Raw genomic sequence first — 15,759 nt, forward strand, 5'->3', positions numbered from 1 at the left:
GTATTCACAGGATTGGGGGAATTTCCTGGAGTTCATCACATACACGTCGACCCCAGCGTCACTCCTGTGATTCACGCATGCAGGAATGTACCCCTCTCCATCATGGATGCGCTGAAAGTGACAATCAAAGACTTACAAAACAGAAAAGTGATAACACCGGTGAATGAACCAACAGAATGGGTGAACAGTCTTGTTGCCACTACGAAAAAGAACGGGTCGCTGAGGGTGTGTTTGGATCCTTGCAACCTGAATGAGGCAGTCAAGCGCCAGCATTACTCCATTCCTACTCCTGAAGATGTGCGCAGCAGACTGGCTGGAAAATCCATCTTCTCCATCTTGGATGAGGAGGATGGGTACTGGCAGATCAAGCTAGATGAGCCATCATCTAAGCTCTGCACCTTCAACACGCCGTGGGGACGCTTTCGCTTCCTCAGGCTACCATTTGGGATTAAGTCGGCCAGTGAAGTCTTTCAACAAAAGAATTGTGAGACCTTCGGCGACATTCCAGGTGTGTACGTCATAGCAGACGACATGATTATAGCAGCATCGTCAGAGCAAGAACATGATGAAATCCTGCAGAAAGTAATGGAGAGAGCAAAGTCTGCCAATGTGAAATTTAACAAAGACAAAATCCAGTTCAAAGTGAACACAGTAAAATATATGGGACACATCATCACGGCAGCAGGACAGAGGGCTGATGACGCCAAGATCAAAGCGATTGTCGACATGCCGACCCCGGACGACAAACAAAGTCTCCAACGCCTGCTGGGAATGACAAAATTCCTGGCGCAGTACATACCAAATGAAGCCTCACTCACGGCACCCCTCAGACAGCTGCTAAAGAAGGACGTAGCATGGCAGTGGTGCCCACACCACAGAGCAGCACTACAGACGCTGAAGTCTACCCTCACACAAGCGCCTGTTCTGAGGTACTACGATCACAAGCAGCCGCTGACTCTGCAAGCAGATTCCTCAAAGGATGGGCTGGGAGCCTGTCTGCTGCAGGATGGCCACCCGGTGTGCTATGCATCAAGAGCGCTCACGGACACTGAAAAAAGATATGCGCAAATCGAGAAAGAGTTACTTGCCATAGTGTTTGCTGCTAAAAGGTTTCACCAGTATGTTTACGGAAGAACAGTAACAGTGCAGTCTGATCACAAACCTTTGGAGGTCATTGTGCGCAAACCACTGAGCAAAGCGCCAGCACGGCTGCAAGGGATGCTTCTACAACTACAGAGGTATGATTTGAATGTGACATATACACCAGGCAAACACATGTACATCGCGGACACGCTCTCACGCGCCACAGCGTGCAATGACAGTGGCAATCTCAATGAGAACCCTTGTGATGAGAGAGTTGTGTATGCCTTGGAAGCCACAGACGCGTTGAGTAACGAAACACTTAGCCAGCTGAAATCAGCAACGGCAGCAGATGGCGTGTTACAAGCTGTATGTGAGAGACACTTGAAGGGTTGGCCCATGAAAAAGAAAAGTCTGGACAGTAAACTACACAGTTACTGGCCAATGAGGGACAATATCAGCATCGTGAATGACATTGTGATGGTCGGAGACAAAATCATAATACCCGAGTGCTTCAAGAGAGTGATTTTGGAGAAGCTGCACCTTGCACACCAAGGCGTGCAGCGTACTAAAGCTAAAGCGAGAAAAGTCCTTTACTGGCCTGGCATGACACGAGACATAGAGACAATGGTGGAAAAATGTGTGCAGTGCCAGCAGCTACAGCCCAGACACCAGGCTGAGCCACTCATTCCACACCAGGTTCCTGAACTGCCATGGATGAAAGTTGGAGCTGACATCTTCGAGCTGCATGGTCAGTCATACCTGCTGTTGGTGGATTACCTGACAAAATATCCAGAAGTGCTCAACCTGACTGATAAAACAGCTCGCACGGTGATTCAGAAGATGAAGTCTGTCTTTGCCAGACATGGGATACCTAAGGAGGTAGTGAGTGATCATGTCCCATTCGCCAGCTATGAGATGCAGTCATTTGCAGCTTCATGGGAGTTCAAGCTCACACACTCCAGCCCAGGTTTTCCCTCTTCAAATGGAATGGCGGAGCGGGCCATAAAGACGGTAAAACACGCGCTGAAGAAAGCAGTGCAGACTGGCACTGACCCACATCTAGTGTTGCTGTCGCTGAGAAACACACCGGTGACAGGACTAAACCTGACACCTGCACAAATGTTGATGGGTAGAGTCCTGCGCAGCACACTTCCATGTTCCAGTGCTGTGCTGAAACAGTCATCCCCACAGCATATTCTCGAAAGAATACAGGACTTGCAGTCCCGGCAAAAGCAACACTACGACCAGCGTGCAAAGCAACTGCCAGTGCTGACCCCAGGAGACACGGTGCACATGCAGACGCGACGCGGCTGGGAGCCAGCGGTTGTCATCAGGCAGCGAGATGAACCACGCTCCTACACTGTACAGACACCGGCAGGGAGGACACGCAGGAGGAACAGGCGACATCTGAGAAAGATACACCCAAGCCTGTTCAAAGACTCTCACCCTGATGAACATTTGGACTCTGAGTTTCAACATACTCAGGCTACTGCAACAGTGGACTCACCACCACTGGAACCGGTACCACGCAACCCTTGTCCTGTGCCTGTGGACAGCATGCCCACATGCTATACCAGGAGTGGCAGAGCAGTTAGGCGCCCTGCCAGGTACACTGAATGACAAAGTGATGTTGTTACTCAATGTTAAGAAAGAAAGTGATGGAGAAATTAAAGTGTGGATGTTTTGTGTTTATCGTGAAGTGTTATAAAATGTTATAGGTTCGGAAGGAAAAAAAAAAAAAAGATTGTTGAAAGCCATTTGGGTTGTTGAAACATGATTTGTTTGTAATTGATATATGCATGTCGAAATTGTGATCAATGTTGATACCAAAGAGTTAAGGTAACCGATACTAGATAAGCTACTTCTCAGTTGGAAAAGAGGGATGTGGTAGATTGGAATCGAGCACTCGGTGCTCGACTGTGTGGTCTGTCTGTATTGAGAGTTGGGGAGAGGTTGACTGAGCGGGCAGTAAAAGATCGACTTGTACTGCATCCTTGCCTCCGTGTATTATTGGTGAAACAACCAGTAAGCAACCCACGGTTAGTGACAACACTACAACAGTGTATCAGAGCATAAAGCCACAACACGGGCCACGCGATCGGGTTTTCTCGGGTCCTCCCACGGCTCATCTCGCGAGGTTCGACCTGTGAATTTTGTTCAACAACCGAAGCAAAAAAATCTCGAATTTTTTGTTTAAATTCCGATTTGTTCTAGAACCGGGACGTTCGGAAACAGAGGTTTGACTGATGCAGCTCACTGACAAGTACCGCTATTTTAGCTAATTTTAGAACAGTCCTGCGGGCGACTCATGCGGTCCTCACGGGATAGGCACCGTGTTGGTGACCCCTGTTATAGAGCAATACTGGACATTTTTTTTAATAAAAATAATTGCCAAGTGTATAGTTACTGTGCTGTTTAAGTTTATTGTGGCTATATGAACTAGTGTTTTTTGTCATCAGTTTGTAACGTCGTAGTGTGAAGGCGACGTATATGTCAGTCTACACCATTCACTTTCTTAGTATTCTTCTATTTTATTCTCCTCACTTTTTGTCCTTCTACTTGTTGAGGATAACGACCTCTAATGCAGGACTTTAAGGTGATTGACCACTACAGCGCTTCTGTCAAAAAACACGCTGGACATCAGCCAGCAACAAGCACAAATACAAGCATAAGCAGTTTGTCGTCAATGACTGCTTTTCTACTATGAGAGGGCGCGCGCACCGTGCCGAGATGGCGCCGCGCCGAGCGGGGGCACGCGCTGCGCCGAGAGGGTGGGCTGAGTGTGCCGCGCGCCGAGAAAAAAAAACCCCGAAGTTGTTCCGTATGTTATAGAGCCATGGTGAAAAAAGTTGAAATGTTTTATAAATATAATTGTCAAGTTGAAGGAAAAAAAAATATTACCATGCAGAGATCATTTCCTGTACAAAAACAGGCATCACATATTGATCATCTCGGTCAAAACCATATGTTGTCTGCAGATCAAAGGAACTATAAGATAAATGAAAAGGCATCAAAACAGCAAATGTGTATCTTTTTCAGTGGGTGAGCACGCCGAGAGCGCCCCGCACCGAGAGAGCGCGCGCAGCTATGCCGAGAGGGCGCCGCGCCGAGAGGACGCCGCGCCGAGTGAGCGCTGCACGGCAGCGCGCCGCGCCTAGAGGGCACCGCACCGTGGTACATGCAGCGCGCTCTCGCCGCGCCTTCGTAGCACCCTCCGCCCTCTCGGGGCAGCGAACACTATAGGCCCACCATCACAGCGCAGAGCGGCTCCCTTTCGGCCTGGTACGGCGCCCTCTCGGTGCGACGCAGCGCCCCCTCGGAGCAACTAAGCGCCCTCCTGCGGCGGCGCCCTCCTGCCGCGGCGCACCCTCGGCCCGCCCTCTAGGCGCCGCGCCGAGATGACGCCGAGAGGGCGGGCCGAAGGTGCGGCGCGCCGAGAAAAAAAAAACCGAAGTTGCCCTATAAAAAAAACTGGACATTTTTATAAAGAATAATTGCCAAGTTGAAGAAAAAAGTGAAGTATAGGGTGCTGTCCTCCTGAAGCTCACAATCATCTCCGTCTGGCTGCATGGTGTTCAGCTGAAGTTGAGCTCGCACCACCTGACAAAGTCCTTGATGACCGTCCTGTATTCCAGATCGTTCCCCTCCGAAACATATCCAACAATGGCCGTGTCGTCGGAGAACTTCTGGATGTGGGAGTGTGCGGTGTCGTGGGTAAAGTCCGAAGTGTACTACATAGTGAAAAGGAAAGGAGACAGCACCGTACCCTGGGGGACACCTTTGCTGCAGTGCACCACGTCAGACTCACAGCGATGTAACCTCACATTCTGCTTTCTGTTGGCGAGGAAGTCTGTTGTCTCGGTGCTGATTTTGACCGAGTCCACCGAGTCCAACAATAAAAAAAATATTTTCCATTTTATTTTCATCATGCTGCTGAGAATGCGCGTATAATACTGTCCACAGCCCTGCTTGCTTGTTATGAAGACAAATTTAGTTGTTGCGTGCGCGCCCGCGCCTGCCAGCCTGCGTGCGTGCACGTACAAGACCCACAATGCCCCGCGCGCAGCCAAGCTGGAAGAACCAGCCGCGGTTCTCCCCTGCCGCGGGAGCGCGCACGCCTTATTTGGAAAGCGAAAAACCGATGTCGTCCGGCGTCAGCACTATGTTGTTTTCAATAAAAACATGAAGGACTCACGTTTGCGTCAGTCAATTTGAATTTTTATAAAGAATTATTCTCATTTGATGTCTTTAAATTCATCCGCGTTTTGCCATTGAAGCGGGGTGCATTCAAAGACCAGTCCACAGCCCTGATTGAAACTGCAGGTTGCAATGGCAAATTTGTGCTACCACATAAAAAGCTGTCAATAACTTTTCATGATAGCCATGTTTCCATGAAACGCTTTTCAAGGGCGATTGTGTCTATAAAATGCAACATTTCGGGACAAACTATTGCTTACGGCCATACTACCCTGAGAACGCCCGATCTCGTCCGATCTCGGAAGCTAAGCAGGGTCGGGCCTGGTTAGTACTTGGATGGGAGACCGCCTGGGAATACCAGGTGCTGTAAGCTTTCTTTTCTTTTTTTTTTTTTTTTTTTCTCCACTTCAATTGTTAAAGCAAATTTTGACAACATTTGACACAATTTATGGCATTCGGAAACTGCAAGCCGAGTTTAAACTCCGACATTGAAACTATAACCCGAGTTTCAAACTTATATTGTGTGGCGTCATCCATATTACTGTAGTTCACGTCTTTTACCGCTAGAGAGCAGACTATGTACACTGAATAAAGAGGCTGGCTCCCTGTGAACTCAAAGCAGCAGTCTTAATTTGTAAAAGAAACCGAAACAACACATTGCGCTTCCGTGTAGGGTTTTTCCACTTTTCATGACATTTACTTTGATACAGCAAAATGCAGGTTGCAATGGCAAATTTGTGCTACCACATAAAAAGCTGTCAATAACTTTTCATGATAGCCATGTCTCCATGAAACGCTTTTCAAGGGCGATTGTGTCTATAAAAAGTAAATTTTCGGAAGCGACTACGGCTTACGGCCATACTACCCTGAGAACGCCCGATCTCGTCCGATCTCGGAAGCTAAGCAGGGTCGGGCCTGGTTAGTACTTGGATGGGAGACCGCCTGGGAATACCAGGTGCTGTAAGCTTTTTTTTCTTTTTTTTTTTTTTTTTTTCTCCACTTCAATTGTTAAAGCAAATTTTGACAACACCCATTACGTATGGCATTCGGAAACTGCAAGCCGAGTTTAAACTCCGACATTGAAACTATAACCCGAGTTTCAAACTTATATTGTGTGGCGTCATCCATATTACTGTAGTTCACGTCTTTTACCGCTAGAGAGCAGACTATGTACACTGAATAAAGAGGCTGGCTCCCTGTGAACTCAAAGCAGCAGTCTTAATTTGTAAAAGAAACCGAAACAACACATTGCGCTTCCGTGTAGGGTTTTTCCACTTTTCATGACATTTACTTTGATACAGCAAAATGCAGGTTGCAATGGCAAATTTGTGCTACCACATAAAAAGCTGTCAATAACTTTTCATGATAGCCATGTCTCCATGAAACGCGATCAAGGGCGATTGTGTCTATAAAATGCAACATTTCCGGAGCGACTGTGGCTTACGGCCATACTACCCTGAGAACGCCCGATCTCGTCCGATCTCGGAAGCTAAGCAGGGTCGGGCCTGGTTAGTACTTGGATGGGAGACCGCCTGGGAATACCAGGTGCTGTAAGCTTTTATTCTTTTTCTTTTTGTTTTCCTCCACTTCAATTGTTAAAGCAAAATTTGACAACACCCATTACGTATGGCATTCGGAAACTGCAAGCCGAGTTTAAACTCCGACATTGAAACTATAATCCGAGTTTCAAACCTATATTGTGTGGCGTCATCCATATTATTGTAGTTCACGTATTTTACCGCTAGAGAGCAGACTATGTACACTGAATAAAGAGGCTGGCTTCCTGTGAACTCAAAGCAGCAGTCTTAATTTGTAAAAGAAACCGAAACAACACATTGCGCTTCCGTGTAGGGTTTTTCCACTTTTCATGACATTTACTTTGATACAGCAAAATGCAGGTTGCAATGGCAAATTTGTGCTACCACATAAAAAGCTGTCAATAACTTTTCATGATAGCCATGTTTCCATGAAACGCTTTTCAAGGGCGATTGTGTCTATAAAATGCAACATTTCGGGACAAATTGTGGCTTACGGCCATACTACCCTGAGAACGCCCGATCTCGTCCGATCTCGGAAGCTAAGCAGGGTCGGGCCTGGTTAGTACTTGGATGGGAGACCGCCTGGGAATACCAGGTGCTGTAAGCTTTTTTTTCTTTTTTTTTTTTTTTTTTCTCCACTTCAATTGTTAAAGCAAATTTTGACAACACCCATTACGTATGGCATTCGGAAACTGCAAGCCGAGTTTAAACTCCGACATATAACCCGAGTTTCAAACCTATTGTGTGGCGTCATCCTTATTATTGTAGTTCACGTCTTTCACCGCTAGAGAGAAGACTATGCACACTGAATAAAGAGGCTGGCTCCCTGTGAACTCAAAGCAGCAGTCTTAATTTGTAAAAGAAACCGAAACAACACATTGCGCTTCCGTGTAGGGTTTTTCCACTTTTCATGACATTTACTTTGATACAGCAAAATGCAGGTTGCAATGGCAAATTTGTGCTACCACATAAAAAGCTGTCAATAACTTTTCATGATAGCCATGTCTCCATGAAACGCGCTTATCAAGGGCGATTGTGTCTATAAAATGCAACATTTCCGGAGCGACTGTGGCTTACGGCCATACTACCCTGAGAACGCCCGATCTCGTCCGATCTCGGAAGCTAAGCAGGGTCGGGCCTGGTTAGTACTTGGATGGGAGACCGCCTGGGAATACCAGGTGCTGTAAGCTTTTATTCTTTTTCTTTTTGTTTTCCTCCACTTCAATTGTTAAAGCAAAATTTGACAACACCCATTACGTATGGCATTCGGAAACTGCAAGCCGAGTTTAAACTCCGACATTGAAACTATAATCCGAGTTTCAAACCTATATTGTGTGGCGTCATCCATATTATTGTAGTTCACGTCTTTTACCGCTAGAGAGCAGACTATGTACACTGAATAAAGAGGCTGGCTTCCTGTGAACTCAAAGCAGCAGTCTTAATTTGTAAAAGAAACCGAAACAACACATTGCGCTTCCGTGTAGGGTTTTTCCACTTTTCATGACATTTACTTTGATACAGCAAAATGCAGGTTGCAATGGCAAATTTGTGCTACCACATAAAAAGCTGTCAATAACTTTTCATGATAGCCATGTTTCCATGAAACGCTTTTCAAGGGCGATTGTGTCTATAAAATGCAACATTTCGGGACAAATTGTGGCTTACGGCCATACTACCCTGAGAACGCCCGATCTCGTCCGATCTCGGAAGCTAAGCAGGGTCGGGCCTGGTTAGTACTTGGATGGGAGACCGCCTGGGAATACCAGGTGCTGTAAGCTTTTTTTTTTTCTCCACTTCAATTGTTAAAGCAAATTTTGACAACACCCATTACGTATGGCATTCGGAAACTGCAAGCCGAGTTTAAACTCCGACATATAACCCGAGTTTCAAACCTATATTGTGTGGCGTCATCCATAGCATTGTAGTTCACGTCTTTTACCGCTAGAGAGCAGACTATGTACAGTGAACAAAGAGGCTGGATCCATCCATCCATCCATTTTCTGTACCGCTTAGTCCCCACGGGGGTCGCGGGCGTGCTGGAGCCTATCCCAGCCGTCATCGGGCAGTAGGCGGGGGACACCCTGAACCGGTTGCCAGCCAATCTCAGGGCACACAGAGACAAACAACCATACGCACTCGCACACACACCTAGGGACAATTTGGAGTGCTCAATCGGCCTACCAGATTCAGATTCAAGAGTTTTTATTCGCCATGTTTGAGCGTGCCAAACAAGGAATTTGACTTCGGTAAAAACACACCCTCTGTTCAACATTTAGGTGACTAACAACATTCAGGACATGTGAATAATGGCAAAAACAGTGTAGACAAATTCAAAAAGGTGTGAAGAGCAGAATGTTATTGCACAGTAATGTCTCTGAGACTCTATGAGTGGTGTGAGTTCATCAGAGCAACAGCCTGGGGGAAGAAGTTGTCTCTGTGTCTGCTGGTTTTGGCGTACCGAGCTCTATAACGCCGTCCGGAGGGGAGTAGTTCAAACAGACTGCAACCTGGGTGAGAAGGGTCTGTAGAGATGTTCCTTGCCCGATTCCTGGTCCTGGACAGGTACAAGTGTTGGATAGATGGGAGGTTGATTCCAATGATCTTTTCTGCAGTTCTGATTGTCCGTTGTAGTCTGTGCTTGTCTTGTTTGGAGGCCAATCCAAACCAGACAGTGATGGAGGTGCAGAGGACAGACTGGATGATGGCAGTGTAGAAGGTCTTCAGAAGCTCTCGCGGCAGGTTGAACTTCTTGAGCTGTCTCAGGAAGTACAGCCTCTGCTGGGCCTTCTTCCAGACAGAGTCTATGTGGCCGGTCCATTTCAGGTCCCGAGAGATTGTGGTTCCCAGGAACTTGAAGGTGTCTGTGGAGAGAATAGTATTACTGCGGATAGTGAGGGGTAAAAGTGGTGAAGGGTCTCGCCTGAAATCCACTGTCATCTCCACGGTCTTGAGCGGGTTCAGCTCCAGATGGTTTTGACTGCACCAGTGGACCAGCCGCTCCACCTCCTGTCTGTACGCAGTCTCATCACCGTCCTGGATCAGTCCGATGAGAGTCGCGTCGTCTGCATACTTCAGGAGCTTCACAGGAGAGTCACCTGAGGAGAAATCATTGGTGTAGAGAGAGAAGAGCAGTGGGGAGAGGACGCACCCCTCAGGGGCTCCAGTGTTGGTGGTCCAGGTGTCAGATGTGATGCCCCCCAGCCTCACACGCTGTATCCTGTTGGTCAGGAAGCTGGTGATCCACTGACAGGTGGAGGCAGGCACCACAAGCTGGATGAGCTTCTGTTGGAGGATGTCAGGGGCGATGGTGTTGAACGCCGAGCTGAAGTCCACGAACAGGATCCTGGCGTACGTTCCTGGGGTGTCCAGGTGGTGCAAGATGTAGTGCAGTCCCACGTTGACCGCATCATCCACTGACCTGTTTGCCCGGTAGGCAAACTGGAGGGGGTCAAGCAGGGGGCCCGTGACCTCCTTCAGGTGGTTCAGCACTAACCTCTCGAACGATTCCATGACCACAGATGTCAGTGCGACGGGTCTATAGTCATTCAAACCTGTGATGGCGGGCTTCTTGGCCACTGGAACGATGGTGGAGCTCTTGAAGCACGAGGGCACCTCACACAGCTCCAGAGAACGGTTGAAGATCCGTGCAAAGGTGGGCGCCAGCTGCTCAGCGCAGACTTTCAAGCAGGAAGGTGACACGCCTTCCTGGTCTTTTGTCTCCGGAACATCTGGCGTACTTCCTCCTCGCGGAGCTGGAGTGCGAGCGCGGCCTCTGCAAGAGAGTGAGTGGGTGACAACGATGATAGAGGTGTGGACAGAGCAGTTGTGGGGAGAGGTGAGTATGTAGATTGTGCTGCAGGAGGTCCCGTTGTGTGGGAGGACCGATCAAACCTGCAGTAGAACTTGTTTAGCTGGTTAGCAAGCCTTGGGCTCTCTACAGGACGGGGGTTTCGTTTCTTGTAGCCCGTGATGCTCTGCAGACCTTTCCACACCGTTGAGGGATCAGGATTGGCAGAGTGGTGTCTCTTATGGTTCTCCCCGTAACACCTCCTGGCTTTCCTGACATCTCGGTTCAGTGTGTTTCTGGTGTGCCTGAACAGCTCGCGGTCGCCGCTCCTGTAGGCCTCCTCCTTGACTTTGCGCAGCCTCCTGAGGTTCGGTGTAAACCAAGGTTTGTCGTTGTTGTACGTGCAGAAGGTCTTAGTCTGCACACACAGATCCTCACAAAAACTGATGTATGATGTGACAGTGTTTTTGGAATGTGGGAGGAAACCGGAGTGCCCGGAGAAAACCCACGCGGGCCCGGGGAGAACATGCAAACTCCACACAGGGAGGGCCGGAGGTGGAATCGAAGCCGCACCCTCCTAACCCAGTGCATCACCGAGCCGCCCCCAACGGCAAACATTCTGACCAAATACATCATCTTGAAGAATCAGTGAAGGAATACATCTAAATAAAGTAATAAAGAAATCAATAGTATTGTTGGTTTCCCTTTTTTGCTAATGCATCATAGTCTGGAGTAAAATTTGTATTGGTAATTTGTTAGGGATGTTATGCTGGGTTGTGTGACGTCATGACGCGAGGGGCGCCAGTTCAATACAGAGAGAGACTGGAACAACAGCTGTCGTCTTGGGTCTCATTAATATCAGTACATATATTACTCACAAACGTGGTGTCAGGAGTGACTGGACCCGACCACGGTTCGGCTGGACGGCGCTGTGCTTCACTGCGAGCCCAGTGAAAGATGGTGAAGAGGGACAGATGGACAGAAGGCAAAGACGAGCGAAACGGCGGTTAGCAACCTGCTAGGCTAGCGACACCACCCGCCATGGCAACGAATATACCACCACCGGAGGAGATGATGAGCGGCGACCTAGCAAGCAATTGGGACAATTTCAGAGGGGAATTTGAAGACTATTTACTGGCAACGGGGTTGTCAGAGAAAGAGCAACGAGTGCAAGCAGCAACCGTACGGAGAGTAATGGGTAATGAATGTCGTCACATATACAAGCATAACTTGGGTCTCACGGTAGACCAAGGGAAGGACGGGGCACCCGAGAGGATGTGTTCACCCCTTGTAACTTGGGCTAAAATGAGGCAACCTGTTATAGTTTGCCACATAACCTGAAGAGACCCCAAGGAAGACAGAAAAAAAGTCAGTGTAGGTCCAGGTCTCAACTTTCTTTAAATGGGGGTGAGGGTGGGGGACATATTCTCACGGGGCCGCCGTGAGGATGTGTTCCCCCCCCCCCCCCCCCCCTGTAACTTGGGCTAGAAATGAAGCAACATATTTAAATTTGCCACACCACCTGAACAGACCCCCAGGATGACAGAAAAAAAGCCAAGTGTAGGTCCAGGTCTCATCTTTCTCAAAATGGGGGGTGGGGGGGGGACATATTCTCACGGGGCCACCGTGAGGATGTGTCCCCCCCCCCCCCTGTAACTTGGGCTAGAAATGAAGCAACATATTCAAATTTGCCACACCACCTGAACAGACCCCCAGGATGACAGAAAAAAAGCCAGTGGTCTCACCTTTCTCAAAATGAGGGGGGGGGGGGCATATTCTCACGGGAATGCCGTGAGGATGTGTTTCCCCCCTGCCCTGTAATTTGGGCTATAGGAATGAGGCAACCATGTTCAAATTTGCCACACTACCTGAACAGACCCCCAGGAAGACAGAAATAAATCGATGCCAGTCGATGTCCAGGACTCAACGGTCTCAAATTGGGAGGGCGGCTAAAAATTCTCACGGGTTGACATTTTTTATAGAGTTCCTGTTACAATTTTTATCCCCCCTCCCCACCACCTGTCACTTTGCTTGGGACAAAAGGAGCCTTCAGAACTGAAATTTCTACTCAATTATTCATTCAAATCAATTCATTCAAATCATTCTCGTGATGAAAGATTTGATCACAAAACGTGTGGCTTTTTCTTAAATGAACACGTTTGACATTGCTCTAGTCTAGTGTCAGCTTTTAATTATATTGCGCTGTCATTTTAAAGCAAATTGATAAATGCAACAATATTAATTTGCTTTGAAAATACCTGAGTAATAAAATGGATGGATGAATGATGATCACAATTAAGTAAAGTCTCCTTATACTCCTTGTAGCATGTAAAAGAGGAGTTTCTTTGCATCGAGGTTTATGCAAAGAGCTCACGTATTTATATCGTTGGTGAAGTGAATGAGTGTTCCGTTGTCTTTGAATGCACCCCGCCAGCAGAACGCGAATGAACTTAAAGACATCAAATGAGATGTTTAATGTTTCAAATTAAAATTGACTGAAGCAAACGTGACTTCTTCATCTTTTTATAATGCTGACGCCGCGTATGACGCCGTACGGGATCGCTTTTTCGCTTTCCAAACAAGGCGTGAGCGCTCCTGTGGCAGGGGGAACAAAATCTCACAGGGGAACCAAGTCGAGCACAACACCGGCCCTCTCGGCATTGCGCTTGCGCCCTCTCAGCGCGGAGCGATGCGGCGCGCGCGCCGCACCGAGAGGGCGTGCACGCTGCGCCGAGAGAGCGCTTGGTCGCACAGAGTGGGCGCTGCGTCGTGCCGAGAGGCCGCCGCGCTTGGCCACACCGATACGTGCGCTCGCCGAGACGTGCAAGCTGCGCCGAGAGTCCACCGCGCTGCGCCACGCCGAGACGTGCGCTCGCAAGACGTGCGCGCTGCGCTCGCTGGCGGGCCGAGTATTCGACCAGATGCTACCAGAAGAAAATTGGTCAATATAATAGTGGCACACATGATTGATAAACACGGGTATGTGTGTTCTATTTGTCTGTACTTTTCTTTTTTTTAACAAGTAACTGCTTTGCCGTTACATTAATATAAAATGCTAATTTAATCTCTCTTCTCAGACAACTCCCCTCCAAAGCTGTTCGAGAAGAGTACGCTCTTGGAATAGTGACAGTGTTCCCGTCCCTCAAAGACCCATACTCCAAGAAAGGCTATGAATAGTCATTATTCTTGTTTTGGTTTGTTGGGTTCTGTGTACATTACAGTAAGATTTAGATTCTGAGATTTCTCAGGAGCTTATGAGTTTGACAACAGATTAATTTTGAATGTATTTCCAAGCAGCACCGGATACATTTCTTGGCGTCTGGGAAACCTTCACCCTTAAACAGAAGGAATATGGGCCAATAAAATTATTTTCTTTAAGAGATAAATATGTAGTCAACGGTGAAATTCTTGAAATGTTGTCAGAAGACGTTTTCTCAACAAGTTGGGTTAAAGTTGATGGTGTTGAGTACAAAGGTGGACTTGTTTGCAGTTTAATGGAGGAGGACATGCCAGTCTTCTGTCAGATAGATGATGTACTTCTGGTTGAAAATTACATTTTTTTATTGACACACAAGCTATTTACAGTGAACTTTGATGAACACCACCATGCCTTCAAATTATTACCAACTGAAGCTTTCTTCAGTGTCATAAAAACAACTGAACTTAAATGTCACAAACCATTTGATATTCAAAGCTCATGTGGTGCTGCAGATGAAAGTTTAGACATTATACCTTCATTTATTATGTTTTAATTGACCGCATGGGAAAAAACATACAACACTGATTAGCTCATCAGCCTCACATTTAGCAGGGTGCCGGTTGAATTCCACCTCCGACCCTCCCTGTGTGCAGTTTGCATGTTCTCCCTGTGTCCGCGTACGTTTTCTCCGGGCACTCTGGTTTCCTCCCACATCCCAAGAACATGTTTGCTAGGCTGATTGAGAGCTCCAAATTGACCCTAGGTATGAGTGCGGATGGTTGTGGGGACAAGTTGTGTATAAAATGGATGGTTGCCTCTGAGATTGGCCTGCAACCAATTCAGGATCACCTCTCACCCGAAGGATGGATGGATGGATGGATGGATGGATGGATGGATGGATGGAGGGAGGGAGGGAGGGAGGGAGGGAGGGAGGGAGGGAGGGAGGGAGGGAGGGAGGGAGGGATGGATGGATGGATGGATGGATGGATGGATGGACGGACGGACGGACGGACGGACGGACGGACGGATGGATGGATGGGCAGACAGCTAGATGGATGAAAAATGTTCTGGTGCATTCTGGGAAGTGTGAGGGCAGGGGTCCGGTTGGGCAGGGAATTACACGGAACGAGGGCGTGAGTGTGCGAGTGGGGAGTACATGGGCGAGTTGTGGCCGCCAGCAGCTCATTAATGAATGCGGTAGGTAAACTGGGTTTCATCTTTGACCACATCGAGAGCATTACAATATGAACACTGACATTTTTTTAGTTTTATAGTGGTACACATGAGAATGTTCTAGCTAATGAGGAGTCTGTGAAAATTTTCTTAAAAAGCCAGATGTGCAGTCCATTGACCTGTAGCTTTCATGATGCTTAACTGTATGAAAAGCATAGCTACCTTCTGCTGCAGTGACAGCTTTAGTCCCGGACTTTGTCACAAAGAATTCCGTGATTTTGGATTATGAGCTCTCGCCCCTCGCAGGCTGCTTTTGCGTGCTTGGTTGAATTAATGTGTGCCTACAGGTCATTGGTACCTTTATTTGCCACAGACACTGTGGTTGCGGGCGCCTTGGTGGTGCGCTGGGTAGCACGCCAGCCTCCCAGTTAGGTTCAAATCCACCTCTGGCGCTCCCTGTCTGGACTTTGCATGTTCTCCCCGGGCCCGTGTGGGTTTTCTCCGGGCACTCCAGTTTCCTCCCACATCCCAAAAACATGCTTGGTAGGCTGATTGGGGACTCCAAATTGTCCCTAGGTGTGAGTGCGAGTGCAAATGGGTGTTTGTCTCTGTGTGCCCTGTGCTTGGCTGGCAACCGGTTCAGGGTGTCCCCCGCCTACTGCCCAATGACGGGTGGGATAGGCTCCGGCACACCCGCGACCTCCGTGGGGACTGAGCAGTACAGAAAATAGATGGATCGATGGACTAGGCCTTTCATGTCAAGCACTTAGTTTCATAAGGAT

General features: G+C 48.1%; 1 long non-coding RNA gene and 6 other non-coding genes across 7 annotated transcripts; 6 read left to right on the forward strand and 1 right to left on the reverse strand.

Moving 5' to 3' along the window:
- Positions 1-3,932: 3,932 nt before the first annotated feature.
- LOC133155135 (uncharacterized) lies at positions 3,933-5,220 on the reverse strand. The gene is made up of 2 exons (XR_009714590.1): positions 4,850-5,220; positions 3,933-4,769 (listed from the first exon to the last, which is right to left on the reverse strand). It is a non-coding gene; the product is annotated as an uncharacterized LOC133155135 (long non-coding RNA).
- A 314-nt stretch (positions 5,221-5,534) lies between these two features.
- On the forward strand, positions 5,535-5,653 carry LOC133156280 (5S ribosomal RNA). Its single transcript, XR_009714844.1, has one exon. It is a non-coding gene; the product is annotated as a 5S ribosomal RNA (ribosomal RNA).
- Positions 5,654-6,128: 475 nt separating this feature from the next.
- Positions 6,129-6,247, forward strand: LOC133156291 (5S ribosomal RNA). Its single transcript, XR_009714852.1, has one exon. It is a non-coding gene; the product is annotated as a 5S ribosomal RNA (ribosomal RNA).
- A 471-nt stretch (positions 6,248-6,718) lies between these two features.
- Positions 6,719-6,837, forward strand: LOC133156236 (5S ribosomal RNA). The gene has a single exon (XR_009714819.1). It is a non-coding gene; the product is annotated as a 5S ribosomal RNA (ribosomal RNA).
- A 469-nt stretch (positions 6,838-7,306) lies between these two features.
- Positions 7,307-7,425, forward strand: LOC133156245 (5S ribosomal RNA). The gene has a single exon (XR_009714822.1). It is a non-coding gene; the product is annotated as a 5S ribosomal RNA (ribosomal RNA).
- A 464-nt stretch (positions 7,426-7,889) lies between these two features.
- On the forward strand, positions 7,890-8,008 carry LOC133156252 (5S ribosomal RNA). The gene has a single exon (XR_009714823.1). It is a non-coding gene; the product is annotated as a 5S ribosomal RNA (ribosomal RNA).
- A 469-nt stretch (positions 8,009-8,477) lies between these two features.
- LOC133156253 (5S ribosomal RNA) lies at positions 8,478-8,596 on the forward strand. Its single transcript, XR_009714824.1, has one exon. It is a non-coding gene; the product is annotated as a 5S ribosomal RNA (ribosomal RNA).
- The last annotated feature ends 7,163 nt before the right edge of the window (positions 8,597-15,759 follow it).

Source organism: Syngnathus typhle, linkage group LG6, assembly GCF_033458585.1.
Source record: "Syngnathus typhle isolate RoL2023-S1 ecotype Sweden linkage group LG6, RoL_Styp_1.0, whole genome shotgun sequence".
Lineage (NCBI taxonomy): Eukaryota > Metazoa > Chordata > Actinopteri > Syngnathiformes > Syngnathidae > Syngnathus > Syngnathus typhle.